Source organism: Giraffa tippelskirchi, chromosome 13, assembly GCF_054371585.1.
Source record: "Giraffa tippelskirchi isolate mGirTip1 chromosome 13, T2T-mGirTip1v1.2.pri, whole genome shotgun sequence".
Lineage (NCBI taxonomy): Eukaryota > Metazoa > Chordata > Mammalia > Artiodactyla > Giraffidae > Giraffa > Giraffa tippelskirchi.
Genome location: NC_137287.1, coordinates 72,183,357 through 72,202,126, shown reverse-complemented (window position 1 = coordinate 72,202,126; position 18,770 = coordinate 72,183,357). Strand labels below are relative to the sequence as shown.

Here is an 18,770-nt window from a genome sequence, read left to right as displayed (position 1 = left end):
ATTGTATAGTTCAACTTGCCCCATTAAAGAGCTGAGAAGTAGCTCAGTCAAGACTCAAATCTGCAGAGGTTGACCCCAGATCTTGCTTTTTTGTACCACTGCACCTCATTGCCATTGTGCCTGCTGAGAATTTAAATGCCAAAGGTTATATTAAGTTGGCATCAGTTCCCATTTGGGACATCAGTTCCCTCTTTGGGAAGCTCTAGTCTCCTCCCCTCTTTTTATTCAGGTGGTAGAATTAGGCTGCCTGCCAGCCATTTCTCCAGTTCAGGGTTCTCCTTCCATAGCGGACCGTATTGCTCATCTTCAGAAACTGATTTCCCTCTGGAAGTGATGAACTTCATCCCTCCAGACTTGACCATTGAAAACCTGCCTCATTCCTGTGAACAGGGGACCCAAGGCGTGGGCAGGCTTGATGCCAAGGGCGGGTACCTGTAGCCCAGGAGCATAGCCTCATCCTGGAGAACATATAAGGAAGTCTTCCAGAGAGCCCGCTAATTATTCCGTCTGGAGAGGAACGGACTGGACAAATTGTGAAACATGGGGCTGTCACTGTTACTACTGGACGAGGGAAATTTACATTTTGTGTGTCGAGCGGTAACATAATTTAAAAATAAAAATCTGCTGCAGGCTACCATCCCACAAATAATGTGCAGCTTTCTGTGCAGCCAAACACTCTACAAATAATAAGGAAATAAAATGTGAGGCTAACAGGATGGCTTGGCATGGGAAGAAAAGGATCCCAAGCATGTCTAATTACTTTCAAATCAATTTCTAATACGTCACCAAACACTCAATCATATTTGAAATGGGTAGCTCAGCTGGTAAAGAATCAACCTGCAATACGGGAGACCCCAGTTTGATTCCTGGGTTGGGAGGTACCCTGGAGAAGGAATAGGCTACCCGCTCCAGTATTGGGCTTCCCTGGTGGCTCAGATGGTAAAGAATCTGCCTGCAATGTGGGAGACCTGGGTTCAATCCCTGGGTTGGAAAGATTCCCTGGAGGAGGGCATGGCCACCCACTCTAGTATTCTTGCCTGGAGAATCCCCATGGACAGAGGAGCCTGGCAGGCTACAGTCCATGAGGTTGCAAAGAGTCGGACATGACTGAGCAACTAAGCACAATAGTAGAGGCATGGCTTCATAAAAACTCCATGTAACACTATTCCAAATAGGCCCTCTGCTTCTTGTTATTCTGTTACGCATCTCTGATAAAGTGAAAGGAAGAGGCAAGGGCATTGGAGAAATTTCCCTGCAGTTTATACACACTGGGCCTTCTGAGTGGCTGAGTGTCCATGCGGTCCTGCAGCCCTGGGGTGGACTCAAAAGTGATAGGGCCTCATTCCCAGAAGTTCACACCTCCTGCCCTGCCACATGGCCACACATCCTCAGAGTAGCCATCCTGCTGGCCTCAGTGCTTGTGTGAAATCACAGAATGGGCTATTAAAGAAAATATATAATGTCCATTTATCACTGAATATAAAAAGAAATGAAATGGAGCCACTAAAATAAAAAAAAAAAACTGTTAGTCTTCTATAAAGAGTCTTTATTTTTGTTTATTTTTGATTATCTATTTTTGGCTGTACCGGGTCTTCATTGCTACATGGGCTTTTTGTGGTGAGGGTGGGCTAGTTGTGGTGAGGGTGGGCTACTCGAGCCAGAGTGAAGGTGCTGAGGCATCTCATTGTGGTGGCTTCTCTTGTTGCAGAGCACAAGCTCTAGGGCTCATGGGCTTCAGTAGCTATAGTTCGGGCTTAGGTTCTCTGCAACATGTGGAATCTTCCAGGACTAGGGATCAAACCCATGTCCCCAGCATTGGCAGGAGGATTCTTAACCACTGGACCACCAGGAGAGTCCCAGAGTCTTTATTTTTCAATTCCACAGGTTAAAAACAATGCCTTAGATCATTTGCCTCAACCCAAGATACAAATGCCAATCCAAACACTTGCATAAAGAATTGGATTTTCATTACTTCAAATTCACAGTTCAGGATTTTATTTTATTTTATTTTTTTGTAAGTAGAAGAGACAAACAGATTCGCTTGTGAAATCAGCTAACGATATGTTAAATAGAACCATCCTTTTTCTTCTGGTTGAATTTCTACTTTTTAAAATAGACCATTGAGTTATCATTTTGAATCCTGAACACAATTTTTGTGAAAATATACTCTAAAGATATACTAGGAATTCCAAAAACCAATTTCATTTCTTAGGATCTCCAGCTTAATGTCCATGTTCCAAAAAAGCTTAAATTTCTTGGACTTCTAACATTGCCAACTACTTTAGCAATGAACACAAAATCAAATTGTGTTCATTTTTCATGTGTTGTTCTGAAGTTACAGCCTGTTTTCCATGCTGACCTCTCTCCACGTGTGTAGAATTTACAGAGCACTTACATTTGTGGTCATGTTAGCTTTGCTTTTAAGAGACAGCCTAATGGAATAACTAAACTTTTCCTGATCCTTTCCTGCTACTGGTGGTATTTCTTAGCTATTTTTAAATTATCTTTGGGCTTCCCAGGTGGTGCTAGTGGTAAAGAATCTGCCTGCCAATGCAGGAGACACAGATTCCATCTCTGGGTTGGGAAGATCCCCTGGAGTAGGAAATGGCAACCCACTCCAGTATTTTTACCAGAAAAATTCCATGGACAGAGGAGCCTGGTGGACTATAATCCACATGGCTGAGCAGACAGCACAAATTATCTTGCTGCTCCTTGTATCCAGATAGAAGGAAGAAACTAACTGAACTCAATTGAAATTCAGATTTTTTACTTCTTCAGTGGTGTCAGAAAATCAGATACCAATATATGATTTACAGGATGCTGTAAAAATCAATCTTCAAGCAGAAATTCATGGGCAGACATGAATATAGGGTAAATCTAGTGTTATGGTCTGAATGTTTCTATTCCCTCAATATTCCTATGTTGAAGCCTAACCTCTAATATGATGGTGTTAGGAGGTGAGGTGTCTGAGAAGTGATTAGGTCATGAGGGTGAAGCCCCCATGAATAGGATTAGTGCCCTTATAAAAGAGAGATCCTGAGCCCTCCCACCATGTGAAGACACAGAAGAAAGTTGGCAGTCTGTAGCCCAGAACTTTCTTACCAGTTCCAAACCAAGCTGGCATCCTGGCGTGGGACTTCCAGCCCCCAGAACTCTGAGAAATATATCTCTGCTGTTTATAAGCTATCCAGTTTGTGGTGCTTGTTATAGCACCCTGAACAGATTTCCATTATCATGGAAGTGGTCTTTCTAAACAGATGGTTTTACATGCTAGGGGAGAGGATGATGAATGACATTGGACATCATTCTAAATAGAAATCATAAATAGAGATTTATTTTGAACTCTTTGAATTCTTTGGAAAGGTGGGGGATTAAGTAAGTAGGAATAAAGACAGAAATTTCCAAGTGATCCTGCAGTGGCTGTTTATTTCTCTGTTCTGGAGTTATCTGGTGCTCAGTGGTGCCTCTGGATGTCTTTATTCCCTTTATTCTGTGTATCCTTGTACATTCTCACCACACTTTTCTTATTTATCTACGTGAGGAAATTGCCTAAGTCAGTGAGGACACATGAAGATCAATGCACTCAGGGAGCTATGAGTGAGGCAAACATCCTCTCTTACAGCTAGAGTCAAAGCTGTTTTCAACAGCAATGGGGGGCCACAAAGGAAATGTTGTGCTTTATGCTACTGTTTAGAGGAGGTGGCATTAAAAAGCCTGCAAATCAGTATCCAGGTTTATGATAATTACCTTTGGCTTCTAAGTTACTGGCTGGTCGTTGGCACTGCTGTTGTGTTGCTTGTGTCTGTGTGTGTTTTAACTTTTTTTTATATCGGAGTCAAGCTAATTAACAAGACTGTGATAGTTTCGGGTGAACACAAGAGCGACTCAGTCATACATATACATGTATCCATTCTCCCCCAAACTCCCTTCCCATCCAGGCTGCCACATAACATTAAGCAGAGGTCTCTGTACTATACAGTAGGTCCTTGTTGGTTATCTATTTTAAGTATAGCGGTGTGTACATGTCCATCCCAAACTCCCTAACTATCTCTACCCCACCCTTCCCCCCTGGCAACCATAAGTTTGTGTTGCTTTTTTACTATGGACAAGAGTTGCTCTGGGTGTTCCCTTGGCCTTAATCAATACCCACTACAAAAGGGAACAACCTATTAGATCATCTTCACCCCACCTTCCCCTGTGTGTTAAGGTGTCCAGACAGGATTATTCCCTACATCTCCAGCATCTGGACCAGTCCGGCTGAAAATGATTCCAACAAGGAGGCTTTGATCACCTCTCTGAGGATCTCTGATCACAGACTGAGAAATGTTTCCTGACATACAGCCTCGCTTTCTCTGCTCTTCTGTTTCTTCACATGACTCTCAGTAATGCCCAATATGCCAAAGGAGAAACAGGTCAAAAGTGAATATACTCCTTCACTCTGGTTTTCAGATCTCTGTAGCCAAGAATTTCTTTTTTGAACCAGATGCCCAAAAGGAAGAAATACAAAGTTGATTTCCTTGAGCAGTAATTTTTAGCATGTACACTTTCAATCAATCAGATACACTTACAGATACACTTTTATATTTACAAAACCAAACAAACAAAAGAACACCTTTCACTACAATGGAAAATTTCATAGTGTTAAACTAAAAATGGGTTTCTCTGGGGACTTAGTCATTAAAGAGACCTCCTGCAATGCAGGAGACCCAAGTTCTATCCCTGAGTCAGGAAGATCCCCTGGAGGACGGCATGGCAACACACTGCAGTATTCTTGCCTGGAGAATCCCGTGGACAGAGGAACCTGGCAGGCTGTAGTCCATAGGGTTGCACAGAGTTGAACACGACTGATACGACTGAGTGCACACGCACACATACAATGAAGAGGGGGGTAAGATTAAAAAACATTGGCATCCTCCTCTTGCCAAAATTAACTTTCTTGGGGAAATGATCTAAATAAACAGGAACTCTAAGTGGGAACTGATCAGATTAGCAAGGCTGAATCTTTATACCCAAAAGTAAACATACAAGTGCTTTTGGCTCATTATAAAAACTGCCCTTAGAGGAAATTCTTCTTCCTATGACGTTTAACATCTCTTTCTCTCTTGTCCCAGTGGTCAAGTTCAAGCCCTATTCTATGTGCATTGATTGAATCTCAATCTTGACCACTGACGTGATCAGTCTTAGCCGTCCTAGTGGTCTCTCTAACGGACTGCAGGGTCGCTCCAATGATGTCACTGGGCAGACATGCAGCCAATAGTCAGTGAAGAAATAGTCCAATTGAATTGTCTATGAAGTCATTCTTTCAACAAGTGTCTATGATATGCCAGATACTTGTCCAAACACTGGGGATAAAGCAGAGAACAAAACATGCCCATCCCCACCTTCATGGGAGTCCCTTTGTGTGGAACAGGGTAGCAGAAAATAAACAAACCTATACTGTATCCAATGATGGACAATGCCATAAAGCAAAGTGAATTAGTGTAGGAGGACAAAGAGAGGTAGCAGGGGAAAGGATATGGTTTAGACTGGGTGATCCATATGGCTTTCCATTGAGAGAACCCCTATATACACCACCAGACTCAATCTGGGGAAAGAGAGCTCCAGGCAGAGGGAACAGTAAGTGCAATGGCCAGGAGGAAGGAACATGGCTTGTCCAGGGACTGGAATAAAGGAAGGGAGAGAGGACAGTGGAGATGATGAATGGGAGTCGGGAAAAAGTGTTCCAGATAATGTTATTTTTTTTTTCTAGGCTGGTGTATACACTTTAGATCTTACTCTGAATCAGATAGGAAATATTGGAGAAATTTGAGCTGAGACATAATGTGCCCGGGCTTATGACTTTAAAGAATTGTTCTAACCACTGCTGGCCCAGCCAGCACAGCCTGACTGAAATTGTGATGCCAGTAATTTGGAAGCAGAAAAGTCCACACTCAGGAACATAGGCTGGTGGCTGGTGTATTGTGTCCTTGACCTTTTTACTTGGCCTTGGACTTGGGAAACACCTGAGGAAGAAAGTGGTTTATTTACATGTATACTATGGTATCCCCCTCAAGGGGATGTTGGCAAGTTTATAAAATTCAAACAGATGGACTTTTTTTTATATATCAAACTACTCCTGGAAAGACTCACTCCCACAGAGTCTTCTACTCTGATTTATTCTGTGTCTAAAATGTGTGTACTTTGTTATTTCTTTCAAAAAAATACACAATGACCCTTGGTTATCATTTTGGATGGAGTGCATTTTTTTCACCCATTTTTTCAGTTCTTACAAGTATAATTTAGCCAAAGAATGAACTACTCCCAGTTGGTTATAATACTGCATAGCAAATCAGTCCACTGTTTGAATAGCATCTATTTATTGCTGACAATTGCTGTCGTCTGTAGGAGTTGTAAATAGAAAGACATGGCAGAAATAGTCAACATTTCTGTCACATGCTTCATTGTAATGATTCAGTTCTATTGACTATATCCTAGAAAGAGAAAAAAAAAATGACAAAGCACTGAATTTGTTGGTTTCTGAATTATTTTTAAGTAGCATCATCTGATTCTAATTGTGTCTCATATTTTGGCTTTTTCTAATCAGAAGCAGTGTGATCTTGTCCTTAGAATAATAAAACAAGAATTGTATCTACTACTGTGAGTCAACATGGGAGGCGAATGAGAGCTTTTTATTTTAGAGCAGACTCCACTTACCCTATAGACAGTAATCAGTCTGCTCTAATCCCACAAAATAAATAACCTTGTTCTAACTTCTATGTGACCTTGAGCAAGTTACTTAACCTCTCTGGATTCTACCTTCTTCTATAAAATACAAGAGTTGGACCACATATTCGCAAACAAATTTTCTGGCTCCATAAATATCTTTAACTGCTGTTATAACACATGTATTAACATTGCTCTTAAAGACCACTGCCCATCTGCTTACTTTCCTAGTTCCTTAACTTCTTATTCTTCACTGCGTATCAACAATATCAGGGGTAAGCAGATAGAAGATGGACAGGTGAATTGCCATGTCTTAGCTCAGGTTGCTATTTAAAAAAATACCTTAGATGAGATGGATTAAACAACAGAAATTTCTTTCTCATAGTTCTGGAGGCCAGGAAGTCCAAGGTCAAGGTGCCAGGAGATTTGGTGTCTGGTGAGGGCTCTCTTCCCAGTTTGTAGATGGCGACCCTCTCACTGTGTCCTCACCTCGCAGGGAGGAAGCTCTGGTGTCTCTCCCTCTTCTTCTTCTTTTTTTTAAAAAATATTTCATTTATTTACCTGACTGTGCCAAATCTCAGTTGCAGCACACAGGATCTTTCATTGCAGCAGGTGAACTCTTAGTTGTGGCAAGTGGGATCTAGTTCCCTAACCAGGGATCAAGCCCTGGTGTGAGCAGGACTCCCTGCTCCCTGCATCAGGAGCACAGAGTCTTAGCCACTGGATCACCAGAGAAGTCCTTCTTCCTCTTCTTACAAAGACACTAGTCTCAATCTCATGACCTCATCCAGCCCTAATCACCTCCCAAGGGCCCCATCATATTGAGGATTAAAACTCCAGCATATGAGTTTGGTGGGGGACAAATTCAGTCCGTAGCAGCTGCCATACAAAATTTCTGAATTCTTAACATAAGGAGGGAAAGCTTGCTAGAGAAACAATATGGAATAATGTGAGAACACTGGAACCATGCTGTCTGAGTTTGAATTTCATCTCGGCTCTCATTAGCTCTGTGACTCTTCCTTATCTGTACAATGGGGATAAAGAGTTAAGTGACTTACGATAAATAGAGTGCTTGGCACAATGCCTGACCACAGTTAAGAATTTACTATCTGTTTGTTACTGTTCTGCTATTGAAGCATCTGTATAGAACTCCTCCCATTCTAAGAGCAACAGAAGGATTTTTCAAAGAAAAAGAAAACAATGTATTAAATATAGAAACTGGCTGCCAGGCCCTTTTAAACATAATGTGTGTAAAAAAAAATTTGGAATAATAATGAAGAGTACTTGCCTAAAACAAAGTGCTCCCAGGGGAGAACCAGTGTTTGATTTCTGACTTCCTAGGACTGTTGGGGAAATACTCTTAGGTACAGTGGTTTTCCAGTACACATCCACAATATTAAAATTCAAGTTCTGATAATGTGTCTGAATCTGAGTGCAACTAAAGGGCATGTTGTACTATAGGTTCTTACAGCCTAGAAAGAATTCCTATAATCACCTTGAAGTAATCACCTCATTCCGGACAAATGAGTTCAATATACTAAACTATTGGGTCTAAATAACTGAGTAGGAGTAGGTGAGGGCAGGTGGGGTTTGAGGGCGGTGATGCAGGAGTTCAGTTAAAGAATCTTGTCCTTAAGGACAGCACTGCAGTGTTGTCCTAAAAAGACCCAAATGTTTGGATGAAGATTACATCAGTAGCTACATAGTTTTGCTTCCACCAAAATAGTGCCTAGATGTTAGAGGAATGTTAAAATGCCTGACTTTATTTTTCTTCATCTAACGGCTTTCAGATAGATTTGCTGTGACTCTGAAATTGCTTTTCCCTTGAAGGCTTTCTCCCATTGCTGTAAACTTTACCAATTTAAAAACCTCTCTCCCCTCCTGAATGATGGGAGAGGTTTGGGACTGTGGAGGGAGAGTGTTCAGTGGCCTCTTTGATGGTCAGGTGTACATGTAGGGGCAGAATTTCAATCCATACTTTTAAAAAATTAGGATTTCGAAAGAGATATTCTTCCACTTAATTGCTACTTTTTCATTCACTGGCACTTATTATTGTATATAAATATATGTCATTGTGACACATTTTCTACACTCTAAGTCTAGCAATAATGCGTTATTCTTTGAGATACATATTCTGCAAGCATATTTCTGAAAGTCTCTAGCTCTAAGTTTTCTTTCTTTCTCGAACTCTTCCTTTCAAACTGTTTATGCTACTGCTGCCCAGAAGTAAAGTGGGGCAGCACACAACTGGAAAAAACAGGAATCTAGTTGCTTATTAACTCATTAGTACAATGATGAATGAGCAGCTTCCTAAGTAAAATGATCCCCAACTGCAGTGTAAACAAAGTCGCCGATCACTGGCTTATTTAAAAGTCACCTTTTTAATCTTTTTTGCTAAGGGACTTTTTTTTTTGCACATCAACCTTATTCATTAATGTTATCTTTTAAACCCACTTATTTAACATGGATGGACCTAGAGATTATCATACTAACTGAAGCAAGTCAGACAGAGAAAAACAAATTATCATGTGATATTGCTTATATGTGGAATCTTAAGAAAATGGTGGAAATGAAATTCTTTACAGATGGGAAACAGTCTCACAGACATAGAAAACAAACTTATGGTTACCAAAGGGGGAAGTGGGGGGAAGAGATAAATTCAGAATATGGGACTAAGACACATACTAATATATATAAAATAGATAAAACAACATGGCCCTACTGTATAGCACAAGGAACCATATTCAATAACTTGTAACAACCTATAATGAAAAAGAATCTGAAAAAGAATAGATAAATGTATGTATATATATATATGTGTATATAATATACATATATATATATACACATATATATATATATATAACTGAATCACTCTGCTGTACATGTGAAACCAGCATACCTTTGTAAATGAAGCATACTGCAGTGAAAAAAAGAAAAACACTCAAAACTTTCTCCTACTTCTATAAGTCAAACTTCAATAGCCTTTTCAGTGAAAGCTGGCGATAAGCTGAAGTTCAAGTTTTGCTTTGCTTGGAAGTTTTTGTACTATTTCCTTTTCATTGTTAAGTAGATGTTAATTTTCAGCACCTGTGGCTGATTTGTGACGATGTGTGGCAGGGGCCACCACAGTGTTGTGAAGTGATTGTCCTCTAATTAAAATAAATAAATAAATTTTTAAAAAAATCAACAACTAAATTATCAAACAGTAAAATTTTACAAAAACATTAGAGAGGCAGAGGTTTTCAAAGAATGTCATATGGAATGTCATGGAGAATTCCATGGACTATATAGTCCATTAGGGTCTCAAAGAGTCGGACACAACTGAGTGACTTTCACTATCATTTAAATATGTATTTGAAATCCTTTGTTTTTGTTTTTTTTTTTTACAAAGCCTATTTTGCTTTGTTTTACAATATTCTTTTTTTAATTAATTGTTTTGGCATATAATTTCTTTACAATATCATGAACAAATGAATCAGCCATGCATATACATATATCCCCTTCCTTTTGGACTTCCAAACAAAACTGGGTCCTTTGTAAAGACATGGATGGACCTAGAGAGTGGCATACAGAGTGAAGTAAGTCAGAAAGAGAAAAATAGATGTCATATAGTAACATACATCTAGAAAAAGGGTACAGATGATCTTATTTGTTTCACAATAGTCTTGATTGAGATCATACCTCACACTTAGCACAGTTCCTTTATCACCTAGTCCAGAGCTTTGCCAATAGTAGACATTCTATAAACATCAGTAAAGTGAATGAATAAATGGATGAATAAATCACTCTCAAAACCTCCTTCCAAAACAATGCTGGTACCCCAGTTAGGGCTAGGATGGGGTCATTGAAACTAGAAATATCATTTGACATATATTCATTCAACAGGAATTTACTGAGCTTAGTATGTGTCACTATCATTCAAGGCTCTGAGATACAACACAGAACAAAGTGGCTAAAAACAATGCCTTCAGGAAACCATCTAATATGGAGAAACGGACAATGGACAAATCATCAAACATATTATGTTAGGAAATGATGAGTACAAAGGAGGAAAACAAATCAGTAATCAGGGACAGAACGTGTTGTGGGCAATTTTAGAACAAGGATCTCCTTTTTGTTTATTTTTTAGAGTTTCATTGGAGTATGGTTGATTTACAACCTTGTGTTAGTTTTGAATATACAGCAAAGTGAATCAGTTATAAACATACATATATCCACTCATTTTTAGATTTTTTTTTCCTCATATAGGTCATTACAGAGTATTAAGTAGAGTCCCCTGTATTATACAGTAGGTCCTTATTAGTTACCTATTTTATATGTAGTAGTGTATGTATATCAATCCCAATCTCTCAATTTATCCTCCCCTTTCCCTCCTGGTAACCGTAAGTTTGTTTCCTACATCCATGACTTTATTTCTATTTTGTAAAATTCTAATAGCTGATGAGTTGATTTCTCCCCACTGGAATACTGTAGACTAAAATAGTAGTAACCACTTTCCACAGAGAGCTTTATAGTTTACTATGCTCTCTTGTACGTTTTGCTTAATTTATCTCCCTTTTTATTGATGATAAAACTGAGGGTCCGAAGCTGGTTAAACAGCTTAGCCAGAGCCATACATCCAGTGACATGGTGCCTGGTGCTGGCTTGGATCTCCTGTCCCATCTGCTTATGGGATGAGGGGTACATCTCTGTCACTCCTGCCAACTTGGGAACCAAGGAAGCCTATAATGGTGTGTTTCTGTTCTGCTCAGAGTTGCTGCCTTGTGAAGTTTGATATTTCCAGTTTCCGGGTTTGGATTTTTTTTTCTTCCCTAGGGGGAATAAAAGTACAATGTGTGCTTATTATTACAAAAATGTTTTGTTCAGAGTATTAAGATACAAAAAAAGAGAGGAATTGGGTAAAGTCAAAGAATTTCCCAACAATCCATCCCATACTTATAAATTTTGAATCAGGCCCAGGCTGCCACAATGGGTGCCACACACATTTGTCATCTGGGCCATCGCCTGACTTGCTATTCATTACATTCAAGCCACTACTCGGTGATGAGAGTCTTTATCAGATAGTATGCCTCATTCCTGCTATACTGAATTTTTTAAAATTTCATTTATAATTTCAATTAAGTTTTGAGAGCTGAAACTTCAGTAGGCCCACAGAGATGATTCTTTTCCCACTTAGAATTATCCAAGTATAAAATCTCAAAGCAAATCTGTCAAACATAGAGCTTTCATTTTAAATCCACTCAACCACTGTTTCAGGAGAGTCCTAAGATCATGGCCTGCTCTTTTTTTTTAAATGAAAATGAGTAGAATGTTTTTCTTCATCCCCTAAAAGCAAGCGAATGAACAAAAAAATCATTAATCAACAAATAGTTACTGAAAACCTGGCATCATTTTATTAAAGTGCTGACTCAAAACTAGAGAAAAATATAGATGTGGGAAGCAGATGGAGAGGCTTGAATTCCAGTTTTGTTTCTCATTGAGTAACTTATGCAAGTTAGCCACTAAACCTCAGTTTCTTCTTCTGTGAAGTGGGCATAACACCTGCTTTGAAATGTCATTACAGGAATTAAATGAAACGTAGACTGTTACATGTCTGGCACATAAATAGTCAGTCAATAAATGGAATTATTACAGGGCTATTGAATGCCAATTATACACCTGTTGGCCCTTTCCTCCAGGGCAATGAAAACTTGACTTGGGCTACAAGCTCCCAAAGCCAGAGTGGGTGGACAGGGCTAAACCCCAAGAGCAGCCAAAGGAGCAATGAGGTCCAGGAACTGGATGAAAACAGCCTCAAGAAGTGAGGAACCATCCAGAAAACCCAAGAGAGAAGGCAGAAACCAAAACCAGAGTGAAGAGTCTGGAGTGGGGACCAGGCAGCTTGAAGTGTGTGGCTGAGTTGACAGGACTGAGAGGGGCTCTCTGAAACCGTCTGCAGGGGAGGTCGGGGTGGATAAGATGAAACCTTCTAGAGGATTCCAGGCCACACTAGGTCAGGCAGCCATTGAGGACGAGGAACTCAATAAATGAACAGCAGACTTCCGTCTTGGAGGGATCTGCATTTCTAATTGACCTGCAGTCAGTACCATTCCAGATAGTGTTTACTTCTCAAAGTCTATGCCTTCAGTGCTGCTTAAAGTCAGACAATGTTACGTTTGTTCTCTGAATACAAATTACTAGCGTTGGGAACCCATAGCGCCTGAGCCAGCCACCCAAATGGAACTCTTCGTTGGTGGTACTTGCTCCCTGACTCCGAGGCTCAGAGGGAACTCAGGGGAGTTCCATTTGCCCACCCAGGGAGGGCTTCTCACCTGCAGGATCACAGGTGATGCCTAGCCCCTGCAGGGACACCCACCCACTTGTCACAAGGAGACCACCCCATCGGTTAGCAGCTCTGAGTTACAAAGTCACAGTAAGGTCTGCACTCTTAAAGCTCCTCTGTCCCCATAGGGATCTAGTTTCCCATACCAGCACTTAACACACCAGATCTTCCTGAGATCAATTCTCCAGGTAGCTGGCTCCCGCCTTCCTTCACCAGAGTTATTCTTTCAAGGACTAAACATCACTGTTCCTTCAATCACTGAATTTGTCCTGAAAGCTTTGCATCCCTAATTATATTCATCTTGACATAGTTAAAATTTCAAGCATTCATCTTAAAATGTAGCCCATGAAATTAAACTCAGTAATTCGCATATGTTCTGAATATATAGGTCCTATAAACCCCTCTGTTAACACTGTGGTTTATTTTGTATACTAATATTGCACTAGATTTTGAGCCAACCCTGCCCTGTAACACTCCAGGTTCCTAATTAAGTGTGTCATCAACAAAATTCAGGATTTTTTAAAAAACTAACTGCTTTTTTTCATCTTATGTATATGTAGTTGGGCTGGTTAAACCCATATTTCCTGTTGTTAAATCCATCATTCTCATAAAGCTTCTCAGACCTTTATGAATTCTGCTTTTTAGCTCTTTTTTAAGTTTTGGTCATTTTGAAAGTCTGATAAGAATTCTTCATAATTTCAACCAAGAGATTACTAAAAATAGTTATCTGTACATAACCATGAACAAGGTTCTGTGCCACACAACCAGGGACCAATAAAACTCTTATTAGACTACAACTGTTATTATTCTGAGTAATATTGAATGCCATTGATTATTGATATTAGTCAATAATATTAATTTAGCATACTGTTGATGATGGTTTTACTGTCAGTACTCATCACAGGCATATTGAATACAGTTACTTAATATTTACTATATGATTTCATTAATTGACATTCTTTGCACATGGTTATTTTATGAGTTATGAACTTTCCCATGGTAAGGGTATACTCCTATTTGTTTTGTTTTCATTTTTATTTTATTTCAAGTGTTTATTTTATATTGGGGCATAGCTGATTAACAATGTTGCTAGTTTCAGGTGTACAACGAAGTGATTCAGTTACACATATACATATATCCTTTTTCAATTTTTTTCCCATTCAAGTTACTATAGTACATTGAACAGAGTTCCCTGTGTTACACAGTAGGTCCTTGTTGGTTATCTATGTTAAATACAGTAGTGTGTATATGTTAATCCCAAACTCCTAATTTATCCCTCCCCCAGGTGTGTTGTTCAGTTGCTAAGTTGTGTCTGACTCTTTGCAGCTCGATGGACTACAGCACACCAGGCTCCTCTGTCCTCCACTATCTCCCAGAGTTTGCTCAGATTCATGTCCGTTGAGTTTGAATAAGCTCTGGGAGTTGGTGATGGACAGGGAAGCCTGGTGTGCTACAGTCCATGGGGTCACAAAGAGTCTGACACGACTGGGTGACTGAACTGAACTGAACTGAACAGATGTCCTTTGAGTCAGTAATGCTATCTAAGCATCTCATGCTCAGCTCTCCCTTCTCCTTTTGCCTTCAATCTTCAACCCTTCAATTAGGGTTGATTTCCTTTAGGATTGACTGGTTGAATCTCCTTGCAGTCCAAGGGACTCTCAAGAGTCTTCTCCAACACCACAGTTCAAAAGCATCAATTCTTTGGCGCTCAGCTTTCTTTACTGTCCAACTCTCACATCTATACATGACCACTGGAAAAACCATAGCTTTGACTAGACAGACCTTTGCTGGCAGGGTAATGTCTCTGCTTTTTAATAAGCTGTCAGGGTTGGTCATAGCTTTTCTTCCAAGGAGCAAGCATCTTTTAATTTCATGGCTTCAGTCACTATCTGCAGTGATTTTGGAGCCCCAAAAAATAAAGTCTCTCACTGTTTCCCCACATTTTTGCCATGAAGTGATGGAACCAGATGCCATGATCTTAGTTTTCTGAATGTTGAGCTTTAAGCCAACTTTTTCACTCTCCTCTTTCACTCTCATCAAGAGGCTCTTTAGTTCCTCTTCACTTTCTGCCACAAGGGTGGTGTTATCTGCATATCTGAGGTTATTGATATTTCTCCCAGCAATCTTGATTCCAGCTTGTGCTTCATCCAGCCCAGCGTGTCTCATGATGTACTCTGCATATAAGTTAAATAAGCAGGGTGACAATATACAGCCTTGACGGACTCCTTTTCCTATTTGGAACCAGTCTGTTGTTCCATGTCCAGTTCTAACTGTTGCTTCCTGACCTGCATACAGGTTTCTCAAGAGGCAGGTCAGGTGGTCTGGTATTCCCATCTCTTTCAGAATTTTCCACAGTTTGTTGTGATCTACAAAGTTGAAGTCTTTGGCATAGTCAATAAAGCAGAAATAGATATTTTTCTGGAACTCTCTTGCTTTTTCGATGATCCAGCAGATGTTGGCAACTTGATCTCTGGTTCCTCTGCCTTTTCTAAATCCAGCTTGAACATCTGGAAGTTCATGGCTTACATACTGTTGAAGCCTGGCAGGGAGAATTTTGAGCATTACTTTGCTAGCGTGTGAGATGAGTACAATTGTACGGCAGTTTGAGCATTCTTTGGCATTGCCTTTCTTTGGGTTTGGAATGAAAACTGACCTTTTCCAGTCCAATGGCCATTGCTGAGTTTTCCAAATTTGCTGGCATATTGAGTGCAGCACTTTCACAGCATCATCTTTTAGGATTTGAAAGAGTTCAACTGGAATTCCATCATCTCCATTAGCTTTGTTCATAGCGATGCTTCCTAAGGCCCACTTGACCCTGCATTCCAGGATGCCTGGATTCAAATCTGCCTCTTTCTGGGTATGAACTTTAAGCAAGTTACTTAATGTTTCTGAGCCTCATTTCCTGGATCTATATAATGGAAATTGGTAATACCTACTGTTGAGGCAGTCCAAGCACAGATTGGAAAAGAATTTCCAGACATGCAGCATTTCTTAAGGGAGTGAGTTTATTAAGAACAAACAGCAGAAATAATGTGGGCACTGCAAGTGCCATGGGCCAACCTCCTGACAGACCAAGGAGAGCCAACCATTTTTCATGGGTTAATAGCCAATTTTTATAACCTCAAGACAAAGACAATTCCTGATGGAAGGTTGGTTAGGGTGCCATAGAGTGACTATTGGGGTGGGCATTTTTGCATAATTTGGGGTTAGGAAGCCTGCTGGCAATGGTCAAGGGGGCTTTTGGCAACAGTCACAAAGGGGCTCAGCCACTTTCAGAGGTGGCCTTGGTTCTGTGCTCCGCTTCTGTGGTCTTGGGGCAAGGCCTCCTGCCTATGGCCTTAGGGTTAGACTCAACACCTACTTGCAGTGTTGCTGCAGGAATTAAAGATGATTCACATAATGTTCCTGGTGCCATTCAATAAATAATAGGCATTATTATTATTATTATTATTATTATTATTATTATTATTGTCTGATCCCAGTTTAGGTTATAACCATTTCCAAGGGAATTTTCTTTGCAAATAGCACAGAAGGCATCCTCTGAAGATTCTAAAGGTACTTTGCTTTCTCTCTGCTGTATCCACTCTTCTGCTCAGAACTCAAGACCAAAATTGCCCTCAAGCATCCTCACTTCAGGCTTCCCTGGTAGCTCAGCTGGTAAAGAATCTGCCTGCAATGTGGGAGACCTGGGTTCGATCCCTGGGTTGGGAAGATCCCCTGGAGAAGGGAATGGCTATCCATTCCACTATTCTGGCCTGGAGTATTCCATGGACTGTTTAGTCCATGGGGTCACAAAGAGTCAGACATGACTGAGTGATTTTCACATCCTCAGCTCTGCCTAAGAGCAGCTATTCAGACCACAGTGTTTATTTCTTTATTTTGCACCTTTGAAGGAGTGATAAAGAGGGTGGAATCCAAGAAAGCACCCTTAAGGGTCTTCCCAAGACCCCATTCAAGAAAAATATAAAAGAAGATAAACCAAGGAAGAACCTTGTGTTTTGGAAAGTCAACATCAAAACGGTTTAGAGTTTACTAAGTAGAGACTGAGAGGAGAGATGGAAAAATATCCATTTCAAGATAGAATTTACAGCTGCAGGATTATTAAGTATTTTCATCAGGCCTCCATGAATGCTTTTAGGAATCTTCAGAACGCAGTGCGGAAGTTCCACACTGCCAACAGTGCATACACAGTGCACAACTCGCCCTGGCTCATTTATGAGCGATGGAGCTCATTTATAGCTTCAGATTGACTATAATTTAGGCCACTTTTATTAAAACAATTATAGGGAATTGCATATAAACACTGATCAAATGCTGTTTCCTACCATCACAGATGCTTCTTCTGTTTTTTATTAGATGAATGGATTCACTTCAAAAATCTACTGGATAATGATCATAATGCTTAGCCAAAAAACGGTGATAAAACAATATTAAATATACTGTATACAGATGAACAAAGTTGGAGGACTTCAAATAAAATAAAAACAAAAAATAAGCACCACCATGCTTCCTACCTTGGAGGAAATCCTGAATGAGGCATGCAGACAAATGCAGAAATGGTTACAGTTAAAGTGGGTAGAGATATGCATGGGCTATTATAGAGCAAGAGAGTGTTGTTAACCAGGTTGCAGGCAACAGGAGGATGGGAACTACCTCAGAGTGTGTTCCCGGTCATGTCCCAGCCCAACCAGTGCCTACTGGTGAATATATCAAGGATCTTTGACTTTACCCCCAGGTATGGGAGGAGATTTTTTTTTCTCTTAGAATGGAACAACATGATCATGTTTCATTTTTGATATGGAAGAAACCAGTCATAAAGAATTTCCATTGGAATTAAATTCTTTTTTTTAAAGGTTCTTTTTGATGTGGACCATTTTTAAAGTCTTCATTGAATTTGTTACAACATTGCTTCTGTTTCATGTTTTGGTTTTTTGACCAGGAGGCATGTGGGATCTTAGTTCCCTGACCAGGGATCAAACCTGCAACCCCTGCATTGGAAAGCAAAGTCTTAACCACTGGACTGCCAGGGAAGTCCCAGAATGAAATTCTTAAAACTACAATTCTACGGGCAAGAATCTTTATTCCTTCATTAAATTCATCCTTTAATGAATATTTATTGAACATTTGATATGTGCCAGGGACAGTTCTAGGCTTGAGAGAGTCAGCAAAAAAAAAAAAAAAAGAAAAAAAGATATAATCCCTCCTCTCCTAGGAGGGACTGATAGTGAACAAAACACACAAGTAAATAAGTCATATAGTCTGTTAGAAGGTGATAAGGGCAATCTAGAGAAAAAAAAAACAAACAGGGAAGGGATGAGGGTGAAGGGCAGAAGCAGGAGAGTGAGTGGGAGGAGGAGTTACTTTCTTAAGAAAGATGGTCATAGATCATAGTGAGTTTGGCATTTGAAAAACTGAATGACCACTATGAAAAAGTAAGAAAACTTGCTTCCATGTCTCATTACTAGAAAAAAAAAAAGATGGTCAGAAAGTCTCTCTTTAAGAAGGTGACATTTGAGCAGGGACCTGGAAAATGTTTGGACTTGATTGCATTGATATCTGGGGAGCTACATTCCAGGCAGCAGGCCATGCAAAGGCCCTGGGACAGATGGAGTTTGAGGGGTCAGAACAACAGTGGGGAGGCCAGGGTGCCTGGAGCAAAGCCAAGGCCACAGTGGCAGAAGAGTGATGCTTGCTGACCAGCAGCATCAACATCCTGGGAACTGATCAGAAATCATGATTCAAA

General features: G+C 40.1%; 1 protein-coding gene across 8 annotated transcripts in view; it reads left to right on the top strand.

Annotated features, from left to right (window-relative positions):
• The window catches only part of FRMD4A (FERM domain containing 4A), an 845,860-nt gene that overhangs the window by 563,131 nt on the left and 263,959 nt on the right, over positions 1-18,770 (top strand). The window lies entirely within an intron of this gene.